Genomic DNA, 13,653 nt, shown 5'->3' on the forward strand with positions numbered 1-13,653 from the left:
ATATTTGTTTGTGACTGTGTGTGTGACCACGGGCTGGAGCGTTTTGCGTGGACGAAAGCAAGGCACTAACACAAGGGGAGCGGAGGGAGAGAGACCAGGGCAATGGACGGTCGAGTTTTGCGTGCTGGGCCGCCAGTAGGGACGGAGCCGGGTTTTTTTTTTTTTGGGGAGGGGGGGGGGGGCAAGGGGGCACAAGAGCGGGCGGGGCAAGGTGCAAGGGGACAATGGAGGCGGTCTCAGGCGGGCGGGGCAAGGGGCAAGGTGCCAGGGGACAATGGAGGCGAGGGCAGGCGGGCGGGGCAAGGTGCCAGGGGAGCGTAGGGGCGAGGCGGAGGCCGTAGCTTGGGCGGGGGGGGGGGGCAAGGGGGCGCAAGAGCGGGCGGGGCAAGGTGCAAGGGGACAATGGAGGCAGTCTCAAGCGGGCGGGGCAAGGGGCAAGGTGCCAGGGGAAAATGGAGGCGAGGGCATGCCGGGGCAGGCGGGCAGGGCAAGGTGCCAGGGGGGCGTAGGGGCGGGGCGGAGGCCGTAGCTTGGGTTGGGGGGGGGGAGGGCGGGGGGGGCAAGGGGACAGCGGAGGCGAGGGCGGGCAAAGGCCGCAGCTTGGGTGGGGGGGGAGGGGGCAAGGGGTAGGGGGGGCGTAGGAGCGAAGGCCGCAGCTTGGGTTGGGGGGGGGGGGGGGAGGGGGCAAGGGGACGCAGGAGCGGAGGCGGGGACGGGATGAGGGGGGGGAGCAGCGGAGCAGGATGGGCGTCCACTCGCCCATGGCCAGCCCGTTGGCCATGGGCGGGCACACGCTCCACATGGGAGCGTGTGCCCTCCCATGCCCAACGCGTTGGCCGTGGGCGCGTGGGCGCCTCTGTGTACTCTGCCTCTGGCCAACGCGTGGCCAGAGGCAGAGTACACAGAGGCACCCACGGGCCCACAGCAGTCCACATGGACACGGTGGCGCGCGTGTCCATGTGGACTGGCCACGTGTACCGTCGCTTGGCGACAGTACACGTGGCCGGCCACGTCGTCACGTGCACTGCCACGCAGGCAATGAGCTTGCCACGTGTCGTGCCAAGTGTACTGTCGCTGGGCAATAGTACACGTGGCGCCAATAATGGAACCAACCACAGTGCCACGTGTACTAGCAATGGAGGCGGGGACATGCTGGGACAGGCGGGCGGAAAAGGGGGCAGGGCGGAGGCCGCAGCTTGGGTTGGGGGGGGGGGGGGGGGGGGGGGGGGGCAAAGGGACAGCGGAGGCGGAGGCGAGGGCGGGCAAAGGCTGCAGCTTGGGTGGGGGGGGGGGCAAGGGGGCAGGGGGGACGGTAGGAACGAAGGCCGCAGCTTGGGTTGGGAGGGGGGGCAAGTGGGCACAGGAGCGGTGGCGGGGGTGGGATGAGGGGGGGGGGGGGGGGGGGCGGAGCAGGATGGGCGGCCACTCGCCCATGGCATGCCCGTTGGCCATGGGTAGGCACACGCTCCACACGGGAGCGTGTGCCCGCCCATGCCCAACGTGCCCCGTTGGCCATGGGCGAGCACACGCTCCACATGGGAGCGTGTGCCCGCCCATGCCCAACGCGCTGGCCATGGGCGCATGGGTGCCTCTGTGTACTCTGCCTCTGGCCAACGCGTGGCTAGAGACAGAGTACACAGAGGCACCCACGAGCCCACGGCAGTCCACATGGACACGGTGGCGTGCGTGTCCATGTGGACTGGCCACGTACACCGTCACTTGGCGACAGTACACGTGGCCGGCCACGTGGTCACGCGCACTGCCACGCAGCCAATGAGCTTGCCACGTGTACTATCGTTGGACGAATGTACACGTGGCACGACACGTGACGCCAATAATGGCACTGATAGCCATTTTTCGGCTCTCCATAATTGCCATACTAAGTTACTCCACCCTACCAAATTCACCCAAACGCTATGGCTATCCCTACCATTTCACTGTACATAGGCGTGTGTAAGTTAGGGGGTTTTTCCCATATCTTCTTAAAAACCCTCAGCTAGCTAGTCACTGGGCTAGTTGAGCCAAAAAAATATAAAAAAATAAAAGTATATTATGGTCTCTTTGTGTGTAAATATTTCATTGTATATATGACCTAAATATAGGGATTTTTTATAATTATTTTGGTATTTTATTTAAATATTTCTACTTAGGTGTGTGTTTTATTAAACCTATGTACACCTTCTTTCATCCTCTTACACCTTAATTATATTTTTTGCCAATATGTACATACTCTAACCTCATATTTTTCCTTTATACAAATCACTCCCACATTTTCACCCTCACCCTCGTCAAAACAAAAAATTGATTTCTACTCATTGGTTACGTTTATTATATTATTTACTTGCATACCTTTTCCTCTTTCACCCAAAATAATTCAAGGAGGGACCATATCATATGATTCCAATATCTTTCCATATCCATAACTCCTCCATATTTTTATTATTATTTTTACTCATTATTCTAACACCCTGTGCTCATTGAGCTAAAGTCCATGAATAGTCCATACACTAGTCCCACCATGTATATATTTCTTTATTCACCAATAATCCTCCTCCATGCATGGGTCAAGGGCAACTTGGATGCTTTGTATTAGAATATGACAAAGGAGGGGCTCACTCTTGGATGCATTGTACAAATTCAACAAAGGAGGGGGCCACTAAAAGACTTTTGCAGGCATAAAAAACAGGCTTTTTGGTGAGAATTTTGGCACCTATCTCCACTCTGAATTTGGAGTGGTAGTCAAAAGAGAAAATGTAGCCCACGCTTTGAATAATCACCTCAAATTTTTTCATGATTTTTGGAGCTACCAGCGCTGAGCTATGATTTTTTGAGTGGACCCCAGTCTGCCCACTTTTCTCATAAGTAGCCCTTAGTCTTCTCTCACCCTTCCACACACCTACTCACTCTTACACATCCCTCCCTCTCCTTCCCTCACTCAAACCTGCACTTTCCATGGCTTCTCCCACCCTCTTCACCATTACTCTTCTCTCTCATCCCTATAGTTCTTTTATGAACCTCTACATACATACACCCTCTCCATGTCTCTCTCTATTGCTTCTATGTTACAATTTCATTTACCTCTCCTAAAAATATCTAAAATTCAACATCTTAACCATGATAACTTCTGCAAATTGAGGATTTTTCATCAACAAATCCTCTTTTCATCGTGGTGGTCAACCGTGGTGGCGGCGTAAAGAAGCGAACAAGAAGAAGAAGACCAGCGGTCATTTTTTCCACAATCTACACAAGGGTGAGTTCAAGCTTCTTCAAAGCTTCACCATCTCAATGATTCTCTTTTAATTCACCCCTCTTCCTTCATCAAATCAACTCATTCTACCCATTGTAAATGTAACATTAACTTTCTAGTGATTACTAACACTAACCACTAACATACTAACACAAAATAGCATTGACCTAACCATAAAAGACACCTCACCTCAAGACATGTACAAAGTAACTCTCTCTCTCTCTCTCTCTCTCTCTCTCTCTCTCTCCTTTTTCTTAAAACTCTACTTTCACCTTATTCACCATCAATAATGCTCTCTTTTGAGCCCACACCCATGACTCAAGCAGACAAAGAAGGCCCGCAATGTTTTGATATTCAAAAAAATCATAATCCTGATTTGTTAGCTTGTAAATTAGGATTTCCAATAATCTTTATGAGGGGTCTCCAACCTATAAATAGGCCCCTCTCCTTCTTGTAAAACAACCTCCAACATCTCACATAGCACCCCAACACTCTATGCGTGAGGAGAGACTTAGGTGTAGCAACCACTTGTGAGCTTCACTCTTGGTGTGAGAGAAGCCTTTAAGCTACACATTGCAAGTGAGAGAGCGTGAGTTCCACAAATCTCAAAACCACTATTGTACATGCTCCTTCATCATCAATAAATTGAGGTTTGGTGCATCAAAGATGTGATTCGACGTTCAAATCTTCGTCCTTCCATTTGTGCAATACGGTTTGGTGAATTCAAGGTGACTTGTGTATTTTGAGTTTTTATCTGTTGATCTTGATTTTAGAAAGTGTTTTAGTGTGTTTTTCATTGCCAGTTTTGTGTCCATTGTAAGAGGGTATTGTGGTGAGAGGTCTTCCACACCCTAAGACAGTGTGTGTGTGTGTGTTTTGGCAATGATTAGCAATCACTAAGCATTGAGTGAGTTTTGGCAATGATTAGCAATCACTAAGCATTGAGTGAGTTTTGTACAAGTTCTACGATAGCATCATAACGAACCATCTCCATTTGCAAGTCACAAATAAGGTATTACGCAAGATCCTTTCCTCTCTCTCTTCCCTTTGCTCTAGCTCTCTCTGGTCCATTTCATGTGTGTCTTGGTGTGAGGTTGCTTGTGTGTGTTGTGTGGTGCATCTTCTTGGTTGTGCCAAAATCTCTCTTGCGTCCTAGTTCGCATACCATAACTAGGTGGTGCCCCTATCTTGTTTGGGTTTGGCTGTGGGTTTGTTGTTGTGTTGTGCTTGTGGTTGCCCCAGCCCCAATTGAGCAGCACGGGAGCCTTGAGGGGTGTTTAGAGGTCGCCTCTCTTGTTGCCCGCCCCGGACCGCCTCAGCACCAAGCATAGTGCCACGTGTACTGTCGCCCAGCGACAGTACACGTGGCAGGACATGTGGCCAGCTCATTGCTTGCATGGCAGAGTGCGTGACCACGTGGACTGCCACGTGTACTATCGGTTGGAGACAGTACACATGGCATGTCCACGTGGACATGCAACGGCAACCTGCGCCAGCGTGTCCACGTGCCTTGCCACGTGTGTGTGTCCACACACACACACGCAAAAAACTCACACACACACGGGCGCGTGTGTGTGTACACACACACACGTTGGTGTGCGTGTGTGCACCACACACACGCACCTCAGTGCAACGTGTGTGTGTGTGTGTGTGGCACACACACACGCGCGCCTGTGTGTAGCATGTGTGTGTGTGTGCACACACACACACACGTACACGTACACATACACGTGCACGCGCACTCACACACACACACGCTGCACGTACACATACACACACACACTGCACGCACACATACATACACACGTTGCACACACACACACACGTACACACGCACACACGCGTACGCGTCCACACACACACACGGGCAACACACACACACACAGTCTTTTCTCTCACACACACAGTCACCAAAAAAAATTTAAAATTAAAATTAATAAAAAAATATAAGCTTTATAAAGTGACCTTCTCTTCTTCATTTTCTTCTTCTCTATTCTCTTTTGCTACACAGATTTCTCTCTCTCTCTCTCAAGTTTCTTTTTGTTCACATCTCAAACTCCAACCTACAAATTCTCATAAATCATCGTATATCTATTTCTTATAAATTATCCTTCTTTCTCGCAAGCATGAGAACAAGAAACCAACCAAAAAATACTGGTGCAATTGATGAGGTTGATGTTACTACCTCACAAGAAGTACCTCCGTTAGGCACACAGGATACCCAACAATCCCAGGCATTGAGTTCTTTGGATCGTATTGTATCCATTGTAACTGGAGTGGCTGGATCATCACAATCAAGCGCCGAACCCAGTCATCGTGTGGAAACAGGTACCGCTATTGAGAATGTCAAAGACGAAGCGTTTGGAAATGTTGTCGACAAACACATTTCTTTGGGTTGGGTGGATTCTCACAGAGTACCATACGATGGGAAACTTCCACGATTGCCTCTTTGTCGACTTCTCTCAAACCCCGCCATCCGCACGCATGATGACCATGTGGCCGATTTGCAACTATCTATTGCAAACAAAAGCTACCAACCAACCATGGCAAGATTTATTGTTAGTGAACGAATTCCTGGGGAGGATCACAAACAATTTACTCGTCGTGGTCACGCTGCGAGGGATCTTGCAATGTCATATGATTTGGATGAAGAGCTTCGCCAAATCCCCGAGCTTAGTCACATGGTCGAGAGGTACTTTGTGGTTTGGGATGGTAATCACCGATTGGAGGCATGAATGCGGTGGATGAACGAGAATGACATTCCAATTGAGAAAGCGCCAAAGGTGGAGTGCATTCTAGTTGACTTTCAGCCACATGAGGCAGCGGAGTTTCTATTGGTTTTGGGTATGATCAATAGGTGAGCCCTTCTTTTTTTTGCTAATGTAAATGCATCTTATTTGTAAACTATATAAATTACAATCGATTGTTAAACAGGGCCACGAGGGTTTCAGTGCCTCACACAACTGCTCATGATGAGAAAGCTAGGGTTGGCGGACCCTACATCACTTCTGCAAAAATTCCCCGAAAGAGCGCATTTGGCAGATGAAAGGGCATTGAATTTGAGAGGTCCAAATAAGCCAAAGTGGCTAAAATTGCCAATGGCTGTCCTTACGCAACTACTTTGGAAGGTATGCTTCAAACCAATTGTATATGAGAATATGTTTTGATTACGAAATCTTATTATGTGTATTTTGATTGAGTCTTTGGAAAATAATAGGAAGAGTTCGATCATATGTTTAGTAGTAAAACGGAAGGGCTGCCATCAAAAGGGAGTTTTGACTACGAGTTTCCACCTGACGCATACGAGGAAAGCATCAATCTAGCGCTATCTCAAACGGAGCAATACTTTACACGCAAAGGGCTTAAGATAGCCACCATCGCAAATCCAGAGAATGGCAGCGAATTTTTCGACAAATGTATTTCATTTACAGGTTGGGGCAAGAAGACCACGACAATGACACCCTCGAGAGTGGCAGAGGTAGTGCGTGCACGCATTAGCCCAAGAGAGTAAGTAATAGTCGTTTAAATCATTGGATATATTTCTCTTTTTATTATGTAGCAATAAAAGGAAGTGCCGATTGCTTGATTTGCTCCAAGGCGGTGATGCATCCTTGAAGGAGAAGGGCATCGGTTTGACGGAGAAGGCCTAGATCCAGTGGCTTTGATATCACGTGTACTGGTGGCAGTTGGAAAGGTTAGATTTAGTGAACATTTGCACTAGCTAGCAATTTGTTATGTAACTTGTGACTTATTATTTGCTGCTGCAAGAGAGTGCTTGAGATGGCCGAGAAAATGGAGGCCGAGAATCATGATGTTGCTATCCAACATGAGAAGGCTGAAGGTAGGCATGGTTGCACACTTTCCCACACATTATTGACATACAGACGCAAGCACTTTGAGAAGGCCTTCAAGAAGTGGAGTGCTCGGATCAAATCCACACATGAACCCGAAGAGAAACCCCATTTTGCTTGTACGGCACGACGCTTGTTGTACAGGTTCGACATCTTTAATTGGCAAATTAAGAATGTAGTAGAATACACTAATCTTTTTCTATGCAAATGAAAACATTGTGGTCTGTCTTGTAGATGGTGGAGAGATGCTCTTGTCTTTCCCATTCCCGAGCACCCCAGTGATGCATGGTGCAGGTCGGAGAGAGAGGAGACGGGCTTATATCCTGACGAGTGGATAGATGACTTGCGGCCAAAGGGAGCGTGGCTCAAGTGTCCTTGGTGGCTGGACTACCCGGACAAGGAGTACCCACCCAAAGAGGAAGAGCTATACATAGGTATGCCTCTATGTAGTTTTTACCTTTTCCATGAAGCAGTAGAATATGGGCTCAATAACTCTTCTTCTTTTAATTAATAGCGTCGTAGTGCGTCACGGAAGAAAGCGGTTGTGATAGAGGATGCTCTATCTCCAAACACATCAAAGAAACCAGAGAGGAAGAAACAGACCTCAAGGAAAGACTCGAAAGCACAACAAGCTGACAAGCAACGTGGGAAGAGAAAGAAGAGGTCTGTAGTTTCCAGCGACAGTGAGAGCGAGCATGTGGTTGCGGAGTATTCTGTAGAAGTCAACGATAGTGCTCATAGCCTTGGTGCTATCATTCACAGTGTACCGACACTATCCTTCACTCCCAAACCAGTGGGGGGCATCCAGGAGTCCCCTCCATGTTCACCATCACATGGTAGGGCTGCAAAGGACCTATCAAACATGGCCAGAGTTGTGGGAGATAACCATCCAGGTACATGAAAATGCTTAATGTTGTGTTGTTCTCTTTAGCATTGATTGAAAGATATATTTGATCTTATGTTGCTACATACACATATGCATGTAGAGCCACGCCACCTTGCAGTGCATGCTAGTGCCAAAGAGTTGGCAAAAGCTATTCTAGATGTGTTGTGCAATGACAGGTAAGCCATGCTTATTTACAATCATAGTTATGTGCACACTTATAGTGCTAACAAAAATTGCATGCAGTTCTATGCAGTCACTACGTAGATTCTTGGGCTCTCTATCAAGAACAGGGCGGATGAACCCCAACTTGAGATTGGGTGGCGTACGTTTGGTGTACATGGCGTTTCCCTTACACAATAGGCCACATGCAGCTAGCACGAGTGGGGTTCCTTTATGGAACCAATGGGATAGTGACCTTGTGGATGCTGCATTCCTTCTGGCATCCGAGTTTCTTTTGGTGGATGCCATGATTGTGGCGACATGTCGTGCAGAACATCTTTCCATCGTCACTTTGAAGGCAGAGGGAGCTGGTTTCCAGCTGTTGAGGATATTCTACTTACGGCTACCAGAGGCTAGTTGTACGACTGTTCAGGACTATCTAGAGGGGGTATGTTATTTTTTTGTTTTGATAATGAATAGTAACTTCGATGTTCGCGGGTCAAAAAATAATGTTTTACTTGCTCCCCGCAGGTTGGTACTTTGTTGCGAGCCATTATTTCACCCCCTAGAACTGATGGGTGTCGGCTTCTGAGGTACGATCGAGCGGATGGAGAGATTGCAGCAAATGTACGTGGCTTCTCTGCAGATGAAGACATGTTGTGGGAGAAGCTACCAGGATCAGATTCCACACAGTGGATGCTTGATCGTATGGGTCGGCCTTATCGTAGAAGTGTTGAGAGGAGTCCAACGTTTGCCAGGTGGTAGAATTTTTCTGGTAGTCGTTTTTATTGTTCCTATAAAATTATAGGTATAATAAATCTAAAGGTAACTTTTTTCTTTTATATGGCTACTAGGTACCTTCACAGACATGGGAGATGCTGTGTTGGATTGTTTTGCAGGAGTTGGGACATTGGCAGCACAATGTTTACTACTACATAGACATTGCATCAGTTGTGAGAAGGATTGGGAAGTTTTCAGTGCTTGTTTGGAGCCAGCTCAGCGCCTACCTTCCAATTTAGGCTCGACATTGATGTTTCATAGGAGTGTCAGAGATCAGGTAACTGAGCAACCGTAGCAGGTGTCGGAGCAGCTTCATCCGCTTGACCCACCGTTCCCGACACGACTCAGTAGTCAGGGCGGGGCAGTAGCAACACCATATCCCACTTTCACAGCCCCATTTTTGGCATGGCGTGCAACTGGACCGTCTCCTAGTGCATTCATTGCCTCCACATCTGAGGTCCGCCCAGGGTTGATCCATTGCCTCTTTAACTACCTGCAGCCCCCCCCACATATAGTTCATACCCTTTTCCATTTGGAGTAGTTCCCCCACCATTTGGTGCACTGCCCCCGTTGGCACGACCTTTGTTTCCTCCCAGAGGATATGGCCCCCCACCGCCCTTCTTTCCTCCACGTCACCCATGATGTATCACCCCCCATATGTATTTACTTTGGATGCAATGGAACATAGATTTGGGGTTTGCTATTTGAAATAGACCATAATTGTGTGTAAGGAACTTCTATTTCTCTTATTAATAGTGTATTGAATGATTCGCCGATGTTTTTTGTTTGAATGTAAGTTGGTCGTGAAATGACAATCAAATTTTAGTTGGAGAGAGAGAGAGAGAGAGAGAGAGAGAGAGAGAGAGAGAGAGAGAGAGAGAGATGGGTAGATTGTCCCTTCTTTTGAGAATCCGCTCGCCCGATTCTTGAAAAGCGCTCGCCAGAAATTGCTCGCCCAAAAATTGCGTCCCTCTATTGAAATTCTGCCTCCTTGGATGTGGGCAATAATACATACCATGGCCGTCTTCCCCGCAATTGTAGCAGTGGTACTCTTGGTTCTACCTTCATTGTCCTCTTCCTTGTTATGGATTCCTGACAGGTGCATGCCCTTGTTGCACCAGATGCACGGATAAACTCTCTAGTTGTGGGTGGTGATGCGACTCAGCAGGTCTTGCTGCTCCTCTGATGCCTCTTGCGGTTGGGCTCTATGACTGGCTGTTGCAGTCACTGGGGTTGGTCGGACTGAGCTTGTTTCCTTTGATTCGTTTACTCTTGCTTGCATGCGCAACTTCTTGTCTTTAAGGCGGGCTACTTCTACTGCCAACTCATATGTTGCAGGAAACCTTCCCTTCACCTTCTCTCTAAGCAGCGACCACAGACCAGCAATGAAACGTTCCTTCTTTAGGAAATTAGGCGCTCCTTCGCCTTCCTCTAGTGAGGCAACCCATCTCTCCCATAAGTCCACAAATTTGGACTCGTAGGTGGCATACTCTAGCAGACTTCCCTGCTTCAATTCCGTTAGTAGCTGCCATAGCTTCTCCGAGGTTGTGCCTCCACCAAACCTCTTTACAAAGGCAGCCCGTAACACCTCCCATGCATTCTTGGTAGCCTGGGGCAATGCATTGTACCAGAACTTGGTCTCTACCTTCATTAGTAGAGGAAAAATTCGGAGTCGTGAAGCGTCGTCATCTTTGTTGGAAACGACACAAGCAATGTCGAAATCATCCAAAAAGTCGGTGGTGAGATCTTCTCCCTTCTTTCCACTGAACGTGGGGAAAGAAACACTTGCCATGGTAGTGACTCAGGAAACTAAAAACCTTTTATTATTATTATACTAACAACAGTAGCGGCTCATAGCGGCTTTTTACAGAGTTGGATGGATAGAATAAAACAATCTAAAGATAGAAACATTAAAGGAGTGGTGGTAATCCAATATGGGGAGAATGATAGGGTTTGGGGAATTAAGGATTTCTCCTAGCACCGCCGCACCAAATAGGTACACGATCTTCTGCTGGTAGAATATTTTCCTATCTACATAGATATTCACATGCATATGCTGCAGGAATCTGAACGGGAATGCTGTCGGCCCGTCTTTCATCATGCACAGAGGGTGGAGTACTTACTTATACTCTTACCGTGCCAGCGTTGATGAATCGGCACATCCACAAGAGTTCATCTCCTTTCATGGGCTCTACCTTTCCTTCGTCGCACAGCACGTACGGGGTGATGGTGACGCGTCTGACCACTCCCAGCCTTTTGGTTAGCAGCAACTGCAAATAATTATCGTAGTCGGCGTGTTGCATGAATTCCACTCCATTCAGTTGCAACTCGTCTCCAGCCCACTGGGTTTCACTCGTGGTGGAGAGCTTCTTCAGGATAAGTTGTACAGGGAGAGGAGGAAGACCCTCTGCCCGTCTTCCAAAACAGCGAGAGCAGGAGCAGAACCACTCTTCCTTAGGACATGGGAATCTTCTTACCACTTCTTCTTTAGGATTTTCGAAGTGGACTGGTAGAACTCGTATGCGTCGTTCAAATTGGTAGGCGACCTTCTGCCGCTTAGCTTCAGATGGCTTCTTCTTTGGCAAGTTGGATACGACCCGGCTCTCTGAGCTTGAAGCGCTTGCTTGGCCAGATGCTTCTCCCTTCGGGGTCATGTGTTTCTAGACTGGCTTATCCTTTCCTTACCTTTGGCTCGAGCAACCCCTTTAGGCCATTTTGGAGTAAACGTTATAACTTTGGTTGCAGTTTCCTTAGGGAAGAGAGTCTCACCGTTTTCTTTCCTCCTTTGATGTGGATGACTTCTTTGCGATGAATGTCGATGTACACGATTTCAGCCCCTTCGCTGCCTTCGTTGCTGGCACTCATTGACAGTGTGTTTTGGTTGACAACAGTGATGGCACTTCATAGACCTCCTACCTGATGCTCTCAACTTGTGGTTAGAATGAGCAACACAAGATGGGGAGCTTACCTCCTGAATACTGACGACACTACAGTCTGGCAGTAGTACTTCGATGAAGGCCGCTAGTGCCTCCTTAGTCTCCTCCTGTTCCATCCTCTAGTTAGAAAATTCCTTCAACCATTTGTCAATGATTGATGGCCTACGTCACTTTCAGCATTGTAAACTGAAGGTTTCTTAGAATCCCTCCTCAATGGGGGCACCTAATGACGGCAGCAAAGTGAGACACAAACCCCGACGGCCTCTAAAATTCCGGGGACCGATGGCATGCCTCGAGCCGATCACGATAAAGCAAACAGGGGGCACCACCTAGCTTTGAGCGGCTAGGCTTTGAGGGGAATAAGGATGGGAGGGTAGAGAATAGAGAGAGAGAGAGAGAGAGAGAGAGAGAGAGAGAGAGTGAGAGAGATAGAGGGAGGGAGAGTGTGGCTTCCCTTAAGGCCCGCAGGGCCGCTCCTAAAGGGGAGAGAGAGAGAGAGAGAGAGAGAGAGAGAGAGAGAGAGAGAGAGAGAGAGAGAGAGAGAGAGGGAACTAGAGCTAGGCGAAGATAGGGGAGGGGGGGAATATTAGGCCAGTGGTCCGCCAGGAAGAAAACAGGGGGGGGGAATAGTAAGGCTGAAAGGAGTGTGGACGAGGGGGGAGCGTGTGGAGCGGCCAGCCGGGGCTAGGGTGTGGACAAGCAGAGAGAGAGAGAGAGAGAGAGAGAGAGAGAGAGAGAGAGAGGATATACAATAACTGTGGCAGCCCGTCGGAGGGTGTGACAGAAGCATAGGTGTCTTATGCGCCCATCGGGCTGGGTGATGCAGCGGCAGAGTAGGAGAGAGAGAGAGAGAATATTGGTGGAGCCGAGCAGTAGAAGAGAGAGGGATTCGTCTTCTAGTGATAATGGAGAGATGTGTGGCAAAACTGATGGCGCCCCGCTAGTGGTTAACCTTAGAGGGGGGGTTATGGTGAATGGTAAAGAGCTTTTCTTGGTTTTTTTTTTCTCTTTTGGTAATAAGCCTTCCCTTCCTTAGGGTGTGGTTCTCACGGTCACGGTTTCGAAAACCGACCATCAGCACCAACAACGCACACACACAGCACGCACGGAAGCAAAAAAAGTAAAAAAACGGACGAGGACGCATCGACAAAGAGACCAAAAACACACGATGGCGACCACAATTTAAAGAAAGACATCGAAGGCATGCCCGAGTCGGCACCAAAGTTGAGAAGCACGCTACACAGACACACCAGTAGAACTTGCGATTCAGCGGCATCCCATCCACGATGCACTTCCTCAGTAAACATCCGTAGGGTAATCCATTTTCCGTTTTCAAGCCAAAACTTGTAAAAGAACCAATTGTATATTCCACCTCTGTCTAGGTGTTGGTCACAAAGGCCCACCTAGGAGAGTATCATGTTCTAATTCCTCCCAAAACAAAGCACCAGTCAACCATCTGAGACCCAGCTGCGTGCTTTGTCTCTCCAGCTTAGGGCTCTAAACCTAATTTGCTTATGTTAAACTAATGCAGCCTGCACCTATAAAAGAGCACTGAGAGGTCACAATCGGGGGGTCAGCACTTGAGAGGGAAGCCATGCACACACACTGACTCCAAGGGTCGCTACGCACAGGAGTAGGATCTCCGCCCACGTGAATTCTCCCTAGAGAACGCACTATAGGCTCTCTCTCTCTCTCTCTCTCTCTCTCTCTCTCTCTCTCTCTCTATATATATATATATATATATATATATATATATATATATATATATATATATATATATATATATATATATAT

This window comes from Adiantum capillus-veneris, chromosome 6 (genome assembly GCF_014529385.1).
Source record: "Adiantum capillus-veneris isolate H3 chromosome 6, ASM1452938v2, whole genome shotgun sequence".
Taxonomy (NCBI): Eukaryota; Viridiplantae; Streptophyta; class Polypodiopsida; order Polypodiales; family Pteridaceae; genus Adiantum; species Adiantum capillus-veneris.